Raw genomic sequence first — 19,980 nt, 5'->3', positions numbered from 1 at the left:
ATGCATGTGAAAACATGTCTCATGTTTCTACTCTAGGAAACAAGAACCACTACTAAGAATCTACCAAGGACTCCACAAGAACATTATGAGAAGTGTCGAAGCGTTTTTGGATATCTAGCAGCCATTAAAACAACCAAATAATATTGAACTTTTTAAGTCTTTAGGGTTGATTAGTGTAACGAATATGAAACTGGGATTCCTAATGATTAACTTTCAAATTCACTTCTGAAAACTGAACATTCAAAAGTATCCCTACAAACAGCTCAAGAAAAAGAATCAAGCGCAAATACCACCAAGCAATTCTCTTAAAAATTAGCAATACATTGCCCGGAAAAAATAATCTTAAAGTCCCATCTGTATCAATTCCAGCAAATTTCACCTCTTTCTATCTACCATTACCGCAACCATAACGGCAAAGCAATTATCACGTATTCACATAAAATTCAAGGATCCAATTCAAACATTTATTGCCAACTTCCACAATCATCTTCAACTATAGTAATCAGAATCACACACAAACAAGGAGAAAGACTCACGGGAGATGCTTGAAGATGAGGTAAACAATCAGAGCGATGTTGAGGCGCTCGTTGAAAGTGGGAACGATTATGCTATACTTGTTCCCCTCCGCTTTGGCTTCCATTGAATAATTCCCGATCAACACCGCTAAAGCCTTAGAAATGCTCCCTAATTGATGAATTCGCCCTACAATCACATTCGGCAATTACAATTCGATCGGATCCAACGTAAATTGCTCAAAACGGATCGAACCCGAATAATATGGGTTAAATTAATCAAAATTGATTACAATCAGTCGAACAGTGTTTCTCTAAAATATTCCATCCCTACCCAAAATTTGAGGGTACCCGACGGAACTTGTCGGGTACCCTAATACCCGCAATTTTCGCATATTCAGTAACTTACCAGCAATATCAGCCCCTATGTTGTGTAATTGGAATGTCTCTGCGCACATATTCGTGAAAATTAACACACTCACTCCACCAACTAGCCCATTGCTTGGGATTAGGGGTGGATCGGTACGGTATGCCGAAAATTTTCCATCATACCGTATACCATACCATAAATTGCGGTATGAGAATTTTCATACCGTTGTCGTACCGTACTTTTCGGTATACCGAAGATCGGCATACCGAAAAGTTCGGTATGAGAATTTCCATACCGTTGTCGTACCGATAGTGCGGTATACCATACCGAAAATCGGTATACCATACCTTACGGTATAACGAAATTATTGGTATATTAATATCAATGTATATAACATATAATATATAATACGTATATAGTTTTTTATTATATAGTATAACATAATATATACGTAACCCTATAACTTTTAAAATTATTTTAGTACACTATAATTATGTTAAATTATCAACTTAGATAACAATGAAATTATATATATTTTGTATCTAATACTTATACATATATTATTATTTATCTTTTTATGATATATATTGTTAAATAATGCTTTATATTATTTTTATTTTTATTCAAGGATTTAATGAGTATTGAATAATAATTTAATAAAAATATAGTAAGCATTTCATTGTTTGATATTAATTGCTTTTATTTATATTAGAAAAATAGCATAATTATATTTCTTCCCTTTATTAAATGAATCAAATATTTTTGGTCTAGTTTGGTATTCAATTCAAATTTTTGATATTCGAATACGAAATTTTGTGATTAACTCGAATACAAATATGAATATTGGTGATATTGTAGTAGCCCCACCGTATTTATACTATTGTTGATTATAAAATTCCAAATTTCATTAAAATTAAAATTCTAACATTGCAATAAAAATAAATATTAAATAATTTAAATTAAAAAAAAATTACATAATTTAAACTAAAGAAAAAAAATTCCATGAATTAAAATCATAATTTAAATAAGCCTAGACGCACTTCTTGGATCATGTGGTTGTGCAAGACCAATTGTGCATCCGTCATGTGCGTAGTATCCGTGTTCAAGAGCTTCATATCGAGCTCCTTCCTTTTCAACTCGGCTTGCATTTTTTTGGCCTCGGCAATGTGGCTCGTTTGAAGGGCATGCTCCTTCATGCTTTCGGCGACCTTCTAAAGGGCTTCGGAGTACGGTGACTTTCCCGAAAACTCTTCCCCCTTATTCCCTTGCCCTTGTCTCGCTTTGTCGCTTTTTGGCCTTGGGGCCTTGTCGTAATACTCGGCTCCGAAGAAGTGGTGGTTGCTTGGCTTTCGGAGCCCTTCGACTTCTTCGTGGAGTGGACATCTGCGGCTTACGACGAGAACCTTTCACACTCGTGCAGGACTTTCCAAGCTTTGATGTAGCCGAATCTCTTCCTAAAATTCGCCTCGTACATCGTTTGGGCTTGTTCGATAATTTGGTCGTCGCTCATACCGCTGCCCCCCTGGTCCTTGCAAGTGTTGTAGTAGCCCTCGAAAAATTTCGTGTCCTTTTGGTGCGAAGTGGGATTTGAGATGATCCGGCTTACGTGTCGGCGCTCCCACCGGTTTGAGGTTGCTGTACTTCTCGGTGATTGATCCCCAATATTGGAGCAACTTTTGGGAAGTTCTGAAAATAGAATTGTGGGTAGCCTCCGCCCACAATATTGTCACGAGCTCGGTCTCTTCGCTGGAGTATTGGGCGCGGGTGGTCTTGGATTTCGGCTTCTCCTCCTCCGAATCATCTTGGATGTTTGGGAGCACCGCCGACGTTCGAAGATTTTCTTTAGCCAAGATATTTGAGGCTTGCGAGAACGGAGCAAACCCCATCATCGGGACATTACATTCCTAAAAATTGATCCAGAGGAAGAACCAGCTAATAGTTATTAAATAAGGATTACAAACTTAATTGCTAAATAGTTTAATCCCCATATATCAAGGCAATGAAAATATTACCATCCCATGCATGTAGTAGCCCACTCTTTTATTTATGATTAAGACCAGTAATGCGATAATTATTGTTGCATCCTTCACTATTTAATAATAATAATAATAAAAAAAAACAGTAATTATTTATGTTTAAAATTCAGCTATGATTCTAAATTGTATGTATACTATGCCTATTATTATTTCAGTTGTGCTTGTTAACTCGAGTGAGAAAAACCGCAATATAAATTATTGAGCCAGTCAATAATTTATATTTTCAGATTTATAATTGACTTAGCAAAGTCAAGTTAAAGTTGTTATTTTATATGCGATAGAGATTTTATTTCTATTAGTTACTTGAAAGTCGTGATTTAGTTCCGACTAATGAGAACGAGTTAAATTAGTTATTTAATTCGTAGAGATGTTATATCGAAGCATAGTTATTCAGCAAAACCTAGAACCAATTTTATAGATATGCGATGATACAAAGAAATTAGATTGTCAGATACAACTTTACACAATGACCGTAGGGAATTATTTACATCACCACTATTCCCTACTTACAATCAAAACCTATCACTATCACAAAACACTACAGCTACATACCTACAAGCATGCGGGAGATAGCATGCGGGAGATAACGCGTGAGTGTAAAAAGAAGAAAAATGAGAGAAGACCAATCGGCTCCTCCCTTCAACTCAGCCAACCACCATCTCCAATCCTTTGACTTTACAGCCAACAACTCACTTATTAAAGCACCAGCCTAACACTTCATTCCTTCTCTCATACACCAACCACCAGAAAGGGAGATGAAGAGAAGTTAATTCCTGCTGCCAACTGCCAAGTATCGAGAGTTCCTTTCCCATTGAATTCAATAATAACAGCAGCCACCAACACAAACTCATGCAAGGTATATACTATCTCAGTACTCTTCATGCTACATGATTCACACCAATAAGCATATCATCAGATTTAATTATTTAGAGTAAAGCATGAAGTGAATGGCATAACACTAGAATTTTTATGTGAGACAAGTACCTTAAGTTCAGTTTAGTAGATTGACTCTTGAACACAAACACCCAATACAGCAATATCATTTATGAGAATCATAGAATACTAGTTTCCAAGAGATTTACTTTCACACCACCGAACTTAGAATTTTAAGGGGAATGGGGGGTATTTTACTGTACCTGATTCAATAAATCGAGATGGGAGGCTGACTGGTGGCTTGTCGCTGCGACTTCGCTGGGAGTCGAGATCGAAAGAGAGAAAGAGCCGACGGTTGAGGCGGCTTATCGTCGTCTCTCCGGCGAGCTTCCGCGGCGGCGAATCTCGCCGATTCTGGAGTGCAGCGGCACGGCGAAGCCGGCCTTCCAGTAGCAGCAGCGGCGTCGGGGCTCGGCGGAAATCGAGTGACAGCGGCGGGTTCCTCAGCGGAGGACAGATGGAGAGAAAGAGGGAGATGAACGGCGCTGCTCCCAGGCGGCGATCTCTCGCCGGATTCCAGGCAAAGGCATGACAGCAGCGGCCGCTCGACGGAGGCAGCAGACACCGACCGGAGCAAGAGGCGGCGAGACTTCTGGATGAAAGTGGCCGAGCGGTCCTGACCGGAGAAGAAGAGGCCAAGCGTCGGCCTTGAGAAAAAGAAGAGAGAGATTCGGATTGTGAATTGAGAGAGATAGCCGAGCGTGTTAAGCGTGAGAGAGAGGAGAGCGAGAGTGATTTGAGGGAAAGGCTGATGTTCAGCCATATTGAGGAAAATAGGAATGGGAATTGGGCCATCCTTTTAGTTGGAATGGGCTAAGTATTATGGGCCTACCTTGGGCTGATTGTTTTATTTAATAGTGGACTAATTTATTTCCTCAATTGGGCCTAAGAGTATTATTTTGTAGATGGACTGCTATATTTATTTATTTTGGACTTCAATGCGGGCCCATATTTTCTATTAAATTCTTAATGAATTTGCACTATGTTGGGCTCCTATTAGTAATTGGAGTGTTGTTAATATTTTATTTAGTCCGATTAAGATTATTATCAGATTAATTGGATTTAATTTTAAAACAAGGTTATGAGATTAGTAAGCGGGTTAGCAAACCCTAAGATGAGTGGATTAATTAAGATCAATAATCCAACCTCATAAGACGAGTTTTAATCCTATAGTTTGGATTATTATTAGAATTTCTCAGATTATTGTCGCAGAATAATAATTAAAGGAATATGAGCCATGCATATTTATTTTACGCATTCTCATTTATTTGAGAATTTTAATCGAGCTAAGGTTTGACCTTATGTTCTCGCATTCAAGGTTAAGCGAAAGAGTAAGAGCTAGTCAATGAGTTACTGAACTGTAGCAAAGCTTCACTATCAGGTGGGCATTTCTTTTACTATATGTATATAGAGATCCCCTGCGTGTCGTAGGCCTCTTATACGAATGAATGCATGAGATGATTTAACTGTTAATTTCAGTTTTATATATATCTATCAAATGAGTTTAATGTTACATTTGAGCAAGTTATTTCGTTACAAAATCCTTGAATTGAAAATTATTTCAACTGTTGTCTTGCCATAAATGTTTCAATGTTTGGTATGATATCTATCTGATGTGGCTTTGCCAGTTATGTAATCGAATTCGGGTCTTGAGCAGTTGATAGCTATCCTGCCAGGACTAGTGTACACCAGTGACCGTGAGTCATCTAGCGGGTTGGCCGGTCAAGTGACCGTGAGAGGTGGCCACCTCTCCGGCACACAGTTCCAGATATGATAGATTACAAGAGAACTTAGACTGCAGTCGAACTCTAAGAATCACAAATGAATTTAGTAAGCTTGGGCCTTTTTAGCGAAAAACTCCCTTGCTGTACTGTTTATGATGGCATGACAATTTACAGTTTTGAAGCATGTATTTTTATACTTAGGCATACGTGCCCACTGAGTACTTTTGTACTCAAGCCCTGCATATATTTCTAAATGTGCAGGTTGAGCAGCTGCCGATAGTGATGAAGTGACGAGCAGGACTCTTTTGTCTTATTATGTATTAATGAACTCTAGGGATACATGTCTTCATACATGTAATCAGAACCTTTTTCCGCTGCGTACTCAGAAGTTTTATGTTATTTTGGTTAAGTCGGAGTTATCCGAACTTACTAGTTATTTGAGTCTATACGACTAAACCTCCGTGATATTATAAATATTCCTTTTGTTAAAAAATGATGAAATGCGATCATTCCTTGTTTTATTATCCCCCTTTCTACCCCGCTTCTAATCTCCCTCCATTAGTCACGGTTTCCCCGGCTTAATTATCCTTAATTAGGGCCGGTCGTGACAAAGTGGTATCAGAGCAGTTCATTTGCTCTGAACCCTAGAGTTAGCCCATTTTTCTAGTATGATCACTAGTATATATGAGTCAGTCAACCAAAGCTCATCACTTCATCACATCGTCAGGCTCAGCAAGAAAGAAGGTAGTAATGATTTTAAAACATTGAGAAGTTCACGTTTTATATGAATGTACTGATGCTTACATTCAAGTTTTATGCTTTATTGATTGATTAGATATCTCAATGAACTTAGATGCGTTAAGAATGCATGATCGTTGTTACGAGAAGAACAATAGAATCTAGAAACTCAGTTATATTTCACTATAGCCATGGTGAAGAGCTGAGAAAGAGGAAGAGAATCCAATGAAAGCAGTACAAGCGGAGTGCCACGCACGAATCACTGATGCAGGTATAGTTCTTCATTCAGGTTGTTCACGTGAGACGGAGCACCTAATCGACTATTATCTTATTCGATGATAGTTTAAGTATGATATTGCTTATAGCGATGAGTGCGACTTATGTAATCAGTTGCTAATCCCTAATAAGCTGAGACTCGCTTCTAGCCTCGATTATCACTAGCTATAGCTTGAGGATAACCTTCATGATTCATGTATGAACTTCAGAGTTAGACTTACGAGGGGTCAAAATGCTTTGTGTATAATGTTATAATATTACGATTAAAGCTATCAGCTTATAGTTTCAGATATTCGAAACCATTCTACTTACAGTACCTATCGCAATAGATGAGGACATGACTGAGAATCCCTATTGATTACGATCACCTACTATGAATTGGAAAGACGAGATGTGATATGGGTACTAGCAGTTACCAACCATTATGATTGATCATAAAAGTTTATGCAAGTGTGTAAGACGAGAGAAGTTCTCGAAGATGGTTCAGAGTTTAATAATAGCTAGAAGCGCCGACAGTGGATCAATGCTGAAACAAATGAATTAAGATTCTAATGAGACCCTAAGGACATACTCAAGATAAGTATACATACCTTAACCTATCGAGGACAACGCCTCAGTTAAAACGTGTTGGATTAGGCATTTAGTCTGGTAGCTGGAATGAGAGCATTGACTAAGGTCATTCCATGACTTAGCATTACATATGGTGACACATACCCTATAAAGGTGCTCAGATGAGCAAAAGCTATTTCCTTATTGAATGCGTGATGATTCAGAAGGTTTTTTGCAATAACACGGAAGAGTGCTTCAAATTATATGGTTGCATTTCAAGCGCTATGTGAAGGAACACTAAGTACTAGAAGTACTACATTAAGGTCATGTAGAGGAACATTGTTGAGTAAGGTCGAGCCTACCTTATTTCGCCTATAGAAGATGTTTAAGGATTGCATTAAACTAGGAGACAGATTCTAAGTTTGAGAAGCTCTAGAATATTGTCAAAGACATGTTCAAGATGTTAAGAAGAAAGTGGTGATTTTAGACCAAATATACCTTTTGCAGCCAAGGAATAAGAGTTGTCAAGTTCGGAAAAGTATTTCCGAGTGACTGAGAAGTAGTTATGTCGGACCTGGCCAGTCCACATGACCAAAATCTCAGTAGTCGTCATATATGGGTCTTTAAACCTATATATTTTAAACCTTCATCTGAAAAGCCAAACGGGTTCAGACTATTAGGTCATTTTGCTTCGACCTTTCAGTCAATTCATTTCTACCCTATGGTTATTCATTTTCAATTGTTTGGCAAATTATTGAAACACTTTGCCTAATTGCCATTTGTGATTTGAATCATTGCGATCTACTAACTGTTGGTAGATTTTCTGTGACCCAAGGATAAACAGATACTCATCAGATTAAATCAGTCAAACACGTATGCTTCAACCCAAGGGTCAAGTACGTAATGCATACAGACAATCTCTTGTGCATTTAGTAGGACGTTATTTGTGTATTTTGAAAACGACGATCATTTCGATGCTTTTGTATGCCCTATGTTGGCTTAGTTATTATGACTAGTATTAGTACGGAAACGCTGGTTCATAGGGCATTTCGGAACTGAGCCCTTTCATGATGACCTTGCAAGATAGCCAGTTCATCATGTATAATGCTGGGATAGATCACCATATCTATATTCAAATGTTGATGAAATAGTCCTCATTAATACTAATTTTCCCATGTCTATGTAGTGACCCTATCAGTCTTTTGCGGCAAGTCACTTCCGCTATGTTATTTATATACTTTCATGAGAAAGAGTGTGAGCAAGATTTGAGAATCAAGAAATGGTTTACAGAAGTGATGATATACAACTGTATGTTTTGATGATTGTATGGCGACTCATTAGTATGCCACCAAAACAAGGGCATCCAAGAAGAGGGAGAAGAATTCCCTAAGGTAATGAAAGTACTAGGGCTAAAAAAAAAAAAAAAAAAAAACCCCACAACTAGAACATAGAATAGATGAACTATTTCACGACAAAACTCACCTGCCTTCAGTAGGACATGAGATACAGCAAAAGCTGAGACTTGGGTAAGAGCTATTGAGTGCATTTTCAATTTCATTTGCGTTTTACAGACCAGGAAGGAAAGCACAGAGAAAAATGATGACAGTTGAACAATTAGAAAATCTTACGCGGGATCATTCTAAACAGAAATATATGATAAGTATATACCCCAAAGCTATCGCAAGAAGAAGAAAAGTGGATTTTACAATCTAAAGTAGGGAATAATGATCGTTACTCAGTACGATAGGATGTTCTGTGATATGTCGAGAGAAAAACCAGTAACGACGCCTATGCCAACACCTCCACAGGCACAAACTCAAAACATTTGAGTAAGAAGAAAAGAGGACAACAGTAACAGTTGTCAAGCGAAAAAGACACCATGGCAGGGGCAATCATCCCAGCAACAAGGCTACAAAAGCCAAAAGGGTACTCCTAGACAGATAGGAGATAACCAACAAAGAATCTTGCCCTGCCCAAATTGTAACAAGAACCATGGCAGATGCTGCAATAACGGAAGAGTGGAAGTGAAGGTTGTTACACAGTAGCCAGAAGGGCATTATGCAAACCGTTGTTTGAATAAGGAACAAGGGACTGGTCTATGCTGAACTTGCTTGTCCAGGCTCCGTATCTGCAAGCAATCCATGTTTTGCCCCACCACACCAAGAGTAGTAACCACGCCAACAACAACAACAATGATAACACATGTGTGCTTGAGCTTAAAGCTGAGCATAAATTCACTCAAAGCCATGGTGAATAACTCGTATGTTATACCAATGGGAGACATTGACTTAATCTTAGGAGTGGATTAGCTAGCTGTGAACCAAACTACCATCATTTGCAACAAAAGACAAATTTCTTTTCGACCCTTTGGAAATGAACTGACACTTTCCCATGGAATTAGCATGAGCAAGAAGAAGGCAATCATCTCCACTCTCGACGCAATAAAGATGATAAGGAAAGAATATTCGGACTACCTTGTGTATTTTTCATGGAGAACAAGGAACCGAGAAAAGCATCAGAGATGTGACAATCGAATGAGAATTTCTTGATGTTTCATGAATATCTCGCCGATGTGCAACCATTCTTTTCGAAAGAGGAAATTGACACATTGAGAATGTGTATAAACTATAAAGAGTTGAACAAGGAGACATTCAAGAACAAGTACCCTTGCCGAGGATAAATGACCTTTTCGATCAGGTCAGAGGAGTGACTGTATTCTTAAAGATAGACCTAAGGATTGGTATCATCAACTAAAGATTTGGTCAGAGGATGTACCTAAAATGGCCTTCCGAATTAGATATAGCCATTATGAGTTCGTAGTGGTGTCATTCGGATTGACTAATGCACCAGTCGTGTTCATGGATCTCATGAATCGAGTGTTACATCTATCCTTAGACAAATTTGTCATAATTTTCAGAAATGATGTCTTGATCTACTCGAAAAACAAGAAAGACCATGAGAAACACTTGAGAATTGTCTTAAAAACGTTGAGAACATAGCGTCTCTATGCCAAGTCCAACGAATGCGAATTTTGGCTCAATGAAGTCACATTTTTGGAACATATTATCTCATGAGAAGGGATCAGAGTGGGTCCTGACAACATATAAGTTGTATACAAATAGAGATCTCCTACTAACCCTAAGAAGATCAAGAGTTTCTTGGGATTAGCAAGTTACTATAGGAGGTTCGTAGAAGGATTTTTTTTCAAATAGAAAGACCAACGACGCAACTACTCAAGAAGTGAATCAAATTTTCTTGGACAGAAGGATGTGAGAAAAGATTTTAAGAGCTTAAGGAGAAGTTAACCACTGCACCAGCGTTAGCTGTTTCAAAGACTGACAAAGAATAGGTGGATTATGTATACACGTCCAAGAAAGTACTCGATTGCGTGTTAACACAAGAAGGAAGAGTGATAGCATACGCATCATGAAAGCTTAGACCACATGAATTGAACTATCCAACTCATGATCTAGAACTAGTTGTAGTAGAGACACCACCTATATGGATTTAGATGTGAGATGTTCACAAACCACAAAAGTTTGAAATATTTTCTTCGAGCAAATGAATCTTAACATGAGATAGATGAGATGGTTCGAACTAGTGAAAGACTATAGCGGTGCTAATAACTACCACCCAGACAAAGCTAACATGGTAGTTGATGCCTCGAGTCATAAGACTCAATTTAAGTTGGGATCTCTCCTCACTCGGGATGAGGAACTCATGAAGGATTTTTGTAAAATAAGTTTAGAAGTTGTTTAACCACCAGAATCTGTAGAAGGGATTATCGCACGATGGTAGTAATACCCAATTCTAAAGGAAAGGTGCTAGATGCACAAAGAAATGGTGAGATCTTGGAGAGAATACGTTTAGCAATAAGAATAGGCAAGCTTGCACATTACCACGAGACGTCAGATGATGCGTTAATATTTGAAGAAAGATAGTGTATCCCACATGATGAGAAACTCAAAAATGAGGTAATGAGCGAGGCTCATTCCACATTATATACTGCCCACCAGGGAAGCACAAAAAGTACTAGGACTAGGAAGGAAAATTTTAGTGGATAGATATAAAGAAAGATATAGCTTCATTTGTTGAGAGATGCCTAACATGTTAACGAGTGAAGGCTTAACACCAAAAACCATATGATGAGTTACACCCATTGGAATTTCCAGATTGGAAGTGGGAGCACATTACAATGGATTTCGTGGCTAGTTTACAAAGTCGAAAAGAGGGAACACCACCATTTGCGTAATAGTGTAGTGACTCACGAAATGCGCTCATTGTATAACAATACCAATTAGATACTAATCGAACAAGCTAGCTCAGTTGTATGTTCGAGAGATTCTGCGCTTACACGGCGTGCCCGTGTCGATCACTTCAGACCGAGACTCAAAATTTACTTCTAGATTTTGGATGAGCTTACAGAAGGAGTTAGGCACGAGGCTAAATTTCAGCACCGCCTTCCATCCACAGACAGATGGGCAATCTGATTGGACAATTCAGACCCTCGAAGACATGTTAAGAACAGTGGTGTTAGATAGAGGCGGAAATTGGGAATCAATGCTGCCATTGATTGAGTTTGCCTACAATAATAGTTATCAGGCGACCATTGATATGGTGCCTTACAAGGCACTGTATGGGAGGGAGTGCAGATCCCCGCTTTACTGGGATAATGTGGGTGAGAGAAAAGTTTCAGGACCAGACATGGTCAATGAGATGGTTGAGATAGTCCGCCAGATCAGAGGGCGAATAAAGGAGGCACAAGATAGACAGAAATCTTACGCTGATACGCGCCGAACTAAGTTAGATTTTAAAGTATGAGGCAAAGTCTTCCTAAAAGTATTACCCTCCAAGGGAATAACTAGGATTGACGTAAAAGAAAAGATTACACCACAACTTGTGCGACCATATGAGATTTTAGAAAATAGGCCCAATAGCCTATAGATTGGTGTTACCGCCAAGTTATGAGAATGTCCAATGTTTTCCACATATCCCAACTCAAGAAGTATGTTTTGGATCCAAATGAAGTGATCCGCCCAAAACGAAATGATCCTTAGCCCAAATTTGAGCTATGAAGAAAAGCCAAAAGACATCTTAGATCGTTAAGAGCAACCGCTTAGAAACGAGTTCATCACTTTAGTGAAAATCCATGGAGACACCATGGATAAAAAGAAACTACATGAAAGCTTGAAGGTAAAATACTAGAAAGATATCAAAACTTTAGAGATGATATGCAAATTTCGGGACGAAATTTTTGTTAAGAGGGGTAGTATGTAGTAGCCCACTCTTTTATTTATGATTAAGACCAGTAATGCGATAATTATTGTTGCATCCTTCACTATTTAATAATAATAATAATAAAAAAAAACAGTAATTATTTATGTTTAAAATTCAGCTATGATTCTAAATTGTATGTATACTATGCCTATTATTATTTCAGTTGTGCTTGTTAACTCGAGTGAGAAAAACCGCAATATAAATTATTGAGCCAGTCAATAATTTATATTTTCAGATTTATAATTGACTTAGCAAAGTCAAGTTAAAGTTGTTATTTTATATGCGATAGAGATTTTATTTCTATTAGTTACTTGAAAGTCGTGATTTAGTTCCGACTAATGAGAACGAGTTAAATTAGTTATTTAATTCGTAGAGATGTTATATCGAAGCATAGTTATTCAGCAAAACCTAGAACCAATTTTATAGATATGCGATGATACAAAGAAATTAGATTGTCAGATACAACTTTACACAATGACCGTAGGGAATTATTTACATCACCACTATTCCCTACTTACAATCAAAACCTATCACTATCACAAAACACTACAGCTACATACCTACAAGCATGCGGGAGATAGCATGCGGGAGATAACGCGTGAGTGTAAAAAGAAGAAAAATGAGAGAAGACCAATCGGCTCCTCCCTTCAACTCAGCCAACCACCATCTCCAATCCTTTGACTTTACAGCCAACAACTCACTTATTAAAGCACCAGCCTAACACTTCATTCCTTCTCTCATACACCAACCACCAGAAAGGGAGATGAAGAGAAGTTAATTCCTGCTGCCAACTGCCAAGTATCGAGAGTTCCTTTCCCATTGAATTCAATAATAACAGCAGCCACCAACACAAACTCATGCAAGGTATATACTATCTCAGTACTCTTCATGCTACATGATTCACACCAATAAGCATATCATCAGATTTAATTATTTAGAGTAAAGCATGAAGTGAATGGCATAACACTAGAATTTTTATGTGAGACAAGTACCTTAAGTTCAGTTTAGTAGATTGACTCTTGAACACAAACACCCAATACAGCAATATCATTTATGAGAATCATAGAATACTAGTTTCCAAGAGATTTACTTTCACACCGAACTTAGAATTTTAAGGGGAATGGGGGGTATTTTACTGTACCTGATTCAATAAATCGAGATGGGAGGCTGACTGGTGGCTTGTCGCTGCGACTTCGCTGGGAGTCGAGATCGAAAGAGAGAAAGAGCCGACGGTTGAGGCGGCTTATCGTCGTCTCTCCGGCGAGCTTCCGCGGCGGCGAATCTCGCCGATTCTGGAGTGCAGCGGCACGGCGAAGCCGGCCTTCCAGTAGCAGCAGCGGCGTCGGGGCTCGGCGGAAATCGAGTGACAGCGGCGGGTTCCTCAGCGGAGGACAGATGGAGAGAAAGAGGGAGATGAACGGCGCTGCTCCCAGGCGGCGATCTCTCGCCGGATTCCAGGCAAAGGCATGACAGCAGCGGCCGCTCGACGGAGGCAGCAGACACCGACCGGAGCAAGAGGCGGCGAGACTTCTGGATGAAAGTGGCCGAGCGGTCCTGACCGGAGAAGAAGAGGCCAAGCGTCGGCCTTGAGAAAAAGAAGAGAGAGATTCGGATTGTGAATTGAGAGAGATAGCCGAGCGTGTTAAGCGTGAGAGAGAGGAGAGCGAGAGTGATTTGAGGGAAAGGCTGATGTTCAGCCATATTGAGGAAAATAGGAATGGGAATTGGGCCATCCTTTTAGTTGGAATGGGCTAAGTATTATGGGCCTACCTTGGGCTGATTGTTTTATTTAATAGTGGACTAATTTATTTCCTCAATTGGGCCTAAGAGTATTATTTTGTAGATGGACTGCTATATTTATTTATTTTGGACTTCAATGCGGGCCCATATTTTCTATTAAATTCTTAATGAATTTGCACTATGTTGGGCTCCTATTAGTAATTGGAGTGTTGTTAATATTTTATTTAGTCCGATTAAGATTATTATCAGATTAATTGGATTTAATTTTAAAACAAGGTTATGAGATTAGTAAGCGGGTTAGCAAACCCTAAGATGAGTGGATTAATTAAGATCAATAATCCAACCTCATAAGACGAGTTTTAATCCTATAGTTTGGATTATTATTAGAATTTCTCAGATTATTGTCGCAGAATAATAATTAAAGGAATATGAGCCATGCATATTTATTTTACGCATTCTCATTTATTTGAGAATTTTAATCGAGCTAAGGTTTGACCTTATGTTCTCGCATTCAAGGTTAAGCGAAAGAGTAAGAGCTAGTCAATGAGTTACTGAACTGTAGCAAAGCTTCACTATCAGGTGGGCATTACTTTTACTATATGTATATAGAGATCCCCTGCGTGTCGTAGGCCTCTTATACGAATGAATGCATGAGATGATTTAACTGTTAATTTCAGTTTTATATATATCTATCAAATGAGTTTAATGTTACATTTGAGCAAGTTATTTCGTTACAAAATCCTTGAATTGAAAATTATTTCAACTGTTGTCTTGCCATAAATGTTTCAATGTTTGGTATGATATCTATCTGATGTGGCTTTGCCAGTTATGTAATCGAATTCGGGTCTTGAGCAGTTGATAGCTATCCTGCCAGGACTAGTGTACACCAGTGACCGTGAGTCATCTAGCGGGTTGGCCGGTCAAGTGACCGTGAGAGGTGGCCACCTCTCCGGCACACAGTTCCAGATATGATAGATTACAAGAGAACTTAGACTGCAGTCGAACTCTAAGAATCACAAATGAATTTAGTAAGCTTGGGCCTTTTTAGCGAAAAACTCCCTTGCTGTACTGTTTATGATGGCATGACAATTTACAGTTTTGAAGCATGTATTTTTATACTTAGGCATACGTGCCCACTGAGTACTTTTGTACTCAAGCCCTGCATATATTTCTAAATGTGCAGGTTGAGCAGCTGCCGATAGTGATGAAGTGACGAGCAGGACTCTTTTGTCTTATTATGTATTAATGAACTCTAGGGATACATGTCTTCATACATGTAATCAGAACCTTTTTCCGCTGCGTACTCAGAAGTTTTATGTTATTTTGGTTAAGTCGGAGTTATCCGAACTTACTAGTTATTTGAGTCTATACGACTAAACCTCCGTGATATTATAAATATTCCTTTTGTTAAAAAATGATGAAATGCGATCATTCCTTGTTTTATTATCCCCCTTTCTACCCCGCTTCTAATCTCCCTCCATTAGTCACGGTTTCCCCGGCTTAATTATCCTTAATTAGGGCCGGTCGTGACAATGCATGTGAAAACATGTCTCATGTTTCTACTCTAGGAAACAAGAACCACTACTAAGAATCTACCAAGGACTCCACAAGAACATTATGAGAAGTGTCGAAGCGTTTTTGGATATCTAGCAGCCATTAAAACAACCAAATAATATTGAACTTTTTAAGTCTTTAGGGTTGATTAGTGTAACGAATATGAAACTGGGATTCCTAATGATTAACTTTCAAATTCACTTCTGAAAACTGAACATTCAAAAGTATCCCTACAAACAGCTCAAGAAAAAGAATCAAGCGCAAATACCACCAAGCAATTCTCTTAAAAATTAGCAATACATTGCCCGGAAAAAATAATCTTAAAGTCCCATCTGTATCAATTCCAGCAAATTTCACCTCTTTCTATCTACCATTACCGCAACCATAACGGCAAAGCAATTATCACGTATTCACATAAAATTCAAGGATCCAATTCAAACATTTATTGCCAACTTCCACAATCATCTTCAACTATAGTAATCAGAATCACACACAAACAAGGAGAAAGACTCACGGGAGATGCTTGAAGATGAGGTAAACAATCAGAGCGATGTTGAGGCGCTCGTTGAAAGTGGGAACGATTATGCTATACTTGTTCCCCTCCGCTTTGGCTTCCATTGAATAATTCCCGATCAACACCGCTAAAGCCTTAGAAATGCTCCCTAATTGATGAATTCGCCCTACAATCACATTCGGCAATTACAATTCGATCGGATCCAACGTAAATTGCTCAAAACGGATCGAACCCGAATAATATGGGTTAAATTAATCAAAATTGATTACAATCAGTCGAACAGTGTTTCTCTAAAATATTCCATCCCTACCCAAAATTTGAGGGTACCCGACGGAACTTGTCGGGTACCCTAATACCCGCAATTTTCGCATATTCAGTAACTTACCAGCAATATCAGCCCCTATGTTGTGTAATTGGAATGTCTCTGCGCACATATTCGTGAAAATTAACACACTCACTCCACCAACTAGCCCATTGCTTGGGATTAGGGGTGGATCGGTACGGTATGCCGAAAATTTTCCATCATACCGTATACCATACCATAAATTGCGGTATGAGAATTTTCATACCGTTGTCGTACCGTACTTTTCGGTATACCGAAGATCGGCATACCGAAAAGTTCGGTATGAGAATTTCCATACCGTTGTCGTACCGATAGTGCGGTATACCATACCGAAAATCGGTATACCATACCTTACGGTATAACGAAATTATTGGTATATTAATATCAATGTATATAACATATAATATATAATACGTATATAGTTTTTTATTATATAGTATAACATAATATATACGTAACCCTATAACTTTTAAAATTATTTTAGTACACTATAATTATGTTAAATTATCAACTTAGATAACAATGAAATTATATATATTTTGTATCTAATACTTATACATATATTATTATTTATCTTTTTATGATATATATTGTTAAATAATGCTTTATATTATTTTTATTTTTATTCAAGGATTTAATGAGTATTGAATAATAATTTAATAAAAATATAGTAAGCATTTCATTGTTTGATATTAATTGCTTTTATTTATATTAGAAAAATAGCATAATTATATTTCTTCCCTTTATTAAATGAATCAAATATTTTTGGTCTAGTTTGGTATTCAATTCAAATTTTTGATATTCGAATACGAAATTTTGTGATTAACTCGAATACAAATATGAATATTGGTGATATTGTAGTAGCCCCACCGTATTTATACTATTGTTGATTATAAAATTCCAAATTTCATTAAAATTAAAATTCTAACATTGCAATAAAAATAAATATTAAATAATTTAAATTAAAAAAAAATTACATAATTTAAACTAAAGAAAAAAAATTCCATGAATTAAAATCATAATTTAAATAAGCCTAGACGCACTTCTTGGATCATGTGGTTGTGCAAGACCAATTGTGCATCCGTCATGTGCGTAGTATCCGTGTTCAAGAGCTTCATATCGAGCTCCTTCCTTTTCAACTCGGCTTGCATTTTTTTGGCCTCGGCAATGTGGCTCGTTTGAAGGGCATGCTCCTTCATGCTTTCGGCGACCTTCTAAAGGGCTTCGGAGTACGGTGACTTTCCCGAAAACTCTTCCCCCTTATTCCCTTGCCCTTGTCTCGCTTTGTCGCTTTTTGGCCTTGGGGCCTTGTCGTAATACTCGGCTCCGAAGAAGTGGTGGTTGCTTGGCTTTCGGAGCCCTTCGACTTCTTCGTGGAGTGGACATCTGCGGCTTACGACGAGAACCTTTCACACTCGTGCAGGACTTTCCAAGCTTTGATGTAGCCGAATCTCTTCCTAAAATTCGCCTCGTACATCGTTTGGGCTTGTTCGATAATTTGGTCGTCGCTCATACCGCTGCCCCCCTGGTCCTTGCAAGTGTTGTAGTAGCCCTCGAAAAATTTCGTGTCCTTTTGGTGCGAAGTGGGATTTGAGATGATCCGGCTTACGTGTCGGCGCTCCCACCGGTTTGAGGTTGCTGTACTTCTCGGTGATTGATCCCCAATATTGGAGCAACTTTTGGGAAGTTCTGAAAATAGAATTGTGGGTAGCCTCCGCCCACAATATTGTCACGAGCTCGGTCTCTTCGCTGGAGTATTGGGCGCGGGTGGTCTTGGATTTCGGCTTCTCCTCCTCCGAATCATCTTGGATGTTTGGGAGCACCGCCGACGTTCGAAGATTTTCTTTAGCCAAGATATTTGAGGCTTGCGAGAACGGAGCAAACCCCATCATCGGGACATTACATTCCTAAAAATTGATCCAGAGGAAGAACCAGCTAATAGTTATTAAATAAGGATTACAAACTTAATTGCTAAATAGTTTAATCCCCATATATCAAGGCAATGAAAATATTACCATCCCATGCATGTGAAAACATGTCTCATGTTTCTACTCTAGGAAACAAGAACCACTACTAAGAATCTACCAAGGACTCCACAAGAACATTATGAGAAGTGTCGAAGCGTTTTTGGATATCTAGCAGCCATTAAAACAACCAAATAATATTGAACTTTTTAAGTCTTTAGGGTTGATTAGTGTAACGAATATGAAACTGGGATTCCTAATGATTAACTTTCAAATTCACTTCTGAAAACTGAACATTCAAAAGTATCCCTACAAACAGCTCAAGAAAAAGAATCAAGCGCAAATACCACCAAGCAATTCTTTTAAAAATTAGCAATACATTGCCCGGAAAAAATAATCTTAAAGTCCCATCTGTATCAATTCCAGCAAATTTCACCTCTTTCTATCTACCATTACCGCAACCATAACGGCAAAGCAATTATCACGTATTCACATAAAATTCAAGGATCCAATTCAAACATTTATTGCCAACTTCCACAATCATCTTCAACTATAGTAATCAGAATCACACACAAACAAGGAGAAAGACTCACGGGAGATGCTTGAAGATGAGGTAAACAATCAGAGCGATGTTGAGGCGCTCGTTGAAAGTGGGAACGATTATGCTATACTTGTTCCCCTCCGCTTTGGCTTCCATTGAATAATTCCCGATCAACACCGCTAAAGCCTTAGAAATGCTCCCTAATTGATGAATTCGCCCTACAATCACATTCGACAATTACAATTCGATCGGATCCAACGTAAATTGCTCAAAACGGATCGAACCCGAATAATATGGGTTAAATTAATCAAAATTGATTACAATCAGTCGAACAGTGTTTCTCTAAAATATTCCATCCCTACCCAAAATTTGAGGGTACCCGACTCCGAGAACAGGCTCCCTCCCATACCCAACCCCGACCCGACGGAACTTGTCGGGTACCCTAATACCTGCAATTTTCGCACATTCAGTAACTTACCAACAATATCAGCCCCTATGTTGTGTAATTGGAATGTCTCTGCGCACATATTCGTGATAATTAACACACTCACTCCACCAACTAGCCCATTGCTTGGGATTAGGGGTGGATCGGTACGGTATGCCGAAAATTTTCCATCATACCGTATACCATACCATAAATTGCGGTATGAGAATTTTCATACCGTTGTCGTATCTACTTTTTGGTATACCGAAGATCGGCATACCGAAAAGTTCGGTATGAGAATTTCCATACCGTTGTCGTACCGATAGTGCGGTATACCATACCGAAAATCGGTATACCATACCTTACGGTATAACGAAATTATTGGTATATTAATATCAATATATATAACATATAATATATAATACGTATATAGTTTTTTATTATATAGTATAACATAATATATACGTAACCCTATAACTTTTAAA

General features: G+C 38.3%; 2 long non-coding RNA genes across 2 annotated transcripts; both read left to right on the top strand.

Moving 5' to 3' along the window:
• Positions 1–3,498: 3,498 nt before the first annotated feature.
• On the top strand, positions 3,499–6,037 carry LOC131022293 (uncharacterized). Its single transcript, XR_009101228.1, has 3 exons — positions 3,499–3,774; positions 5,170–5,232; positions 5,837–6,037. It is a non-coding gene; the product is annotated as an uncharacterized LOC131022293 (long non-coding RNA).
• Positions 6,038–13,003: 6,966 nt separating this feature from the next.
• LOC131022292 (uncharacterized) lies at positions 13,004–15,539 on the top strand. Its single transcript, XR_009101227.1, has 3 exons — positions 13,004–13,279; positions 14,672–14,734; positions 15,339–15,539. It is a non-coding gene; the product is annotated as an uncharacterized LOC131022292 (long non-coding RNA).
• The last annotated feature ends 4,441 nt before the right edge of the window (positions 15,540–19,980 follow it).

Source organism: Salvia miltiorrhiza, chromosome 4 (genome assembly GCF_028751815.1).
Source record: "Salvia miltiorrhiza cultivar Shanhuang (shh) chromosome 4, IMPLAD_Smil_shh, whole genome shotgun sequence".
Lineage (NCBI taxonomy): Eukaryota > Viridiplantae > Streptophyta > Magnoliopsida > Lamiales > Lamiaceae > Salvia > Salvia miltiorrhiza.
The sequence above is the reverse complement of the archived record's forward strand: the minus strand, read 5'-3'. Positions and strand labels throughout refer to the sequence as shown.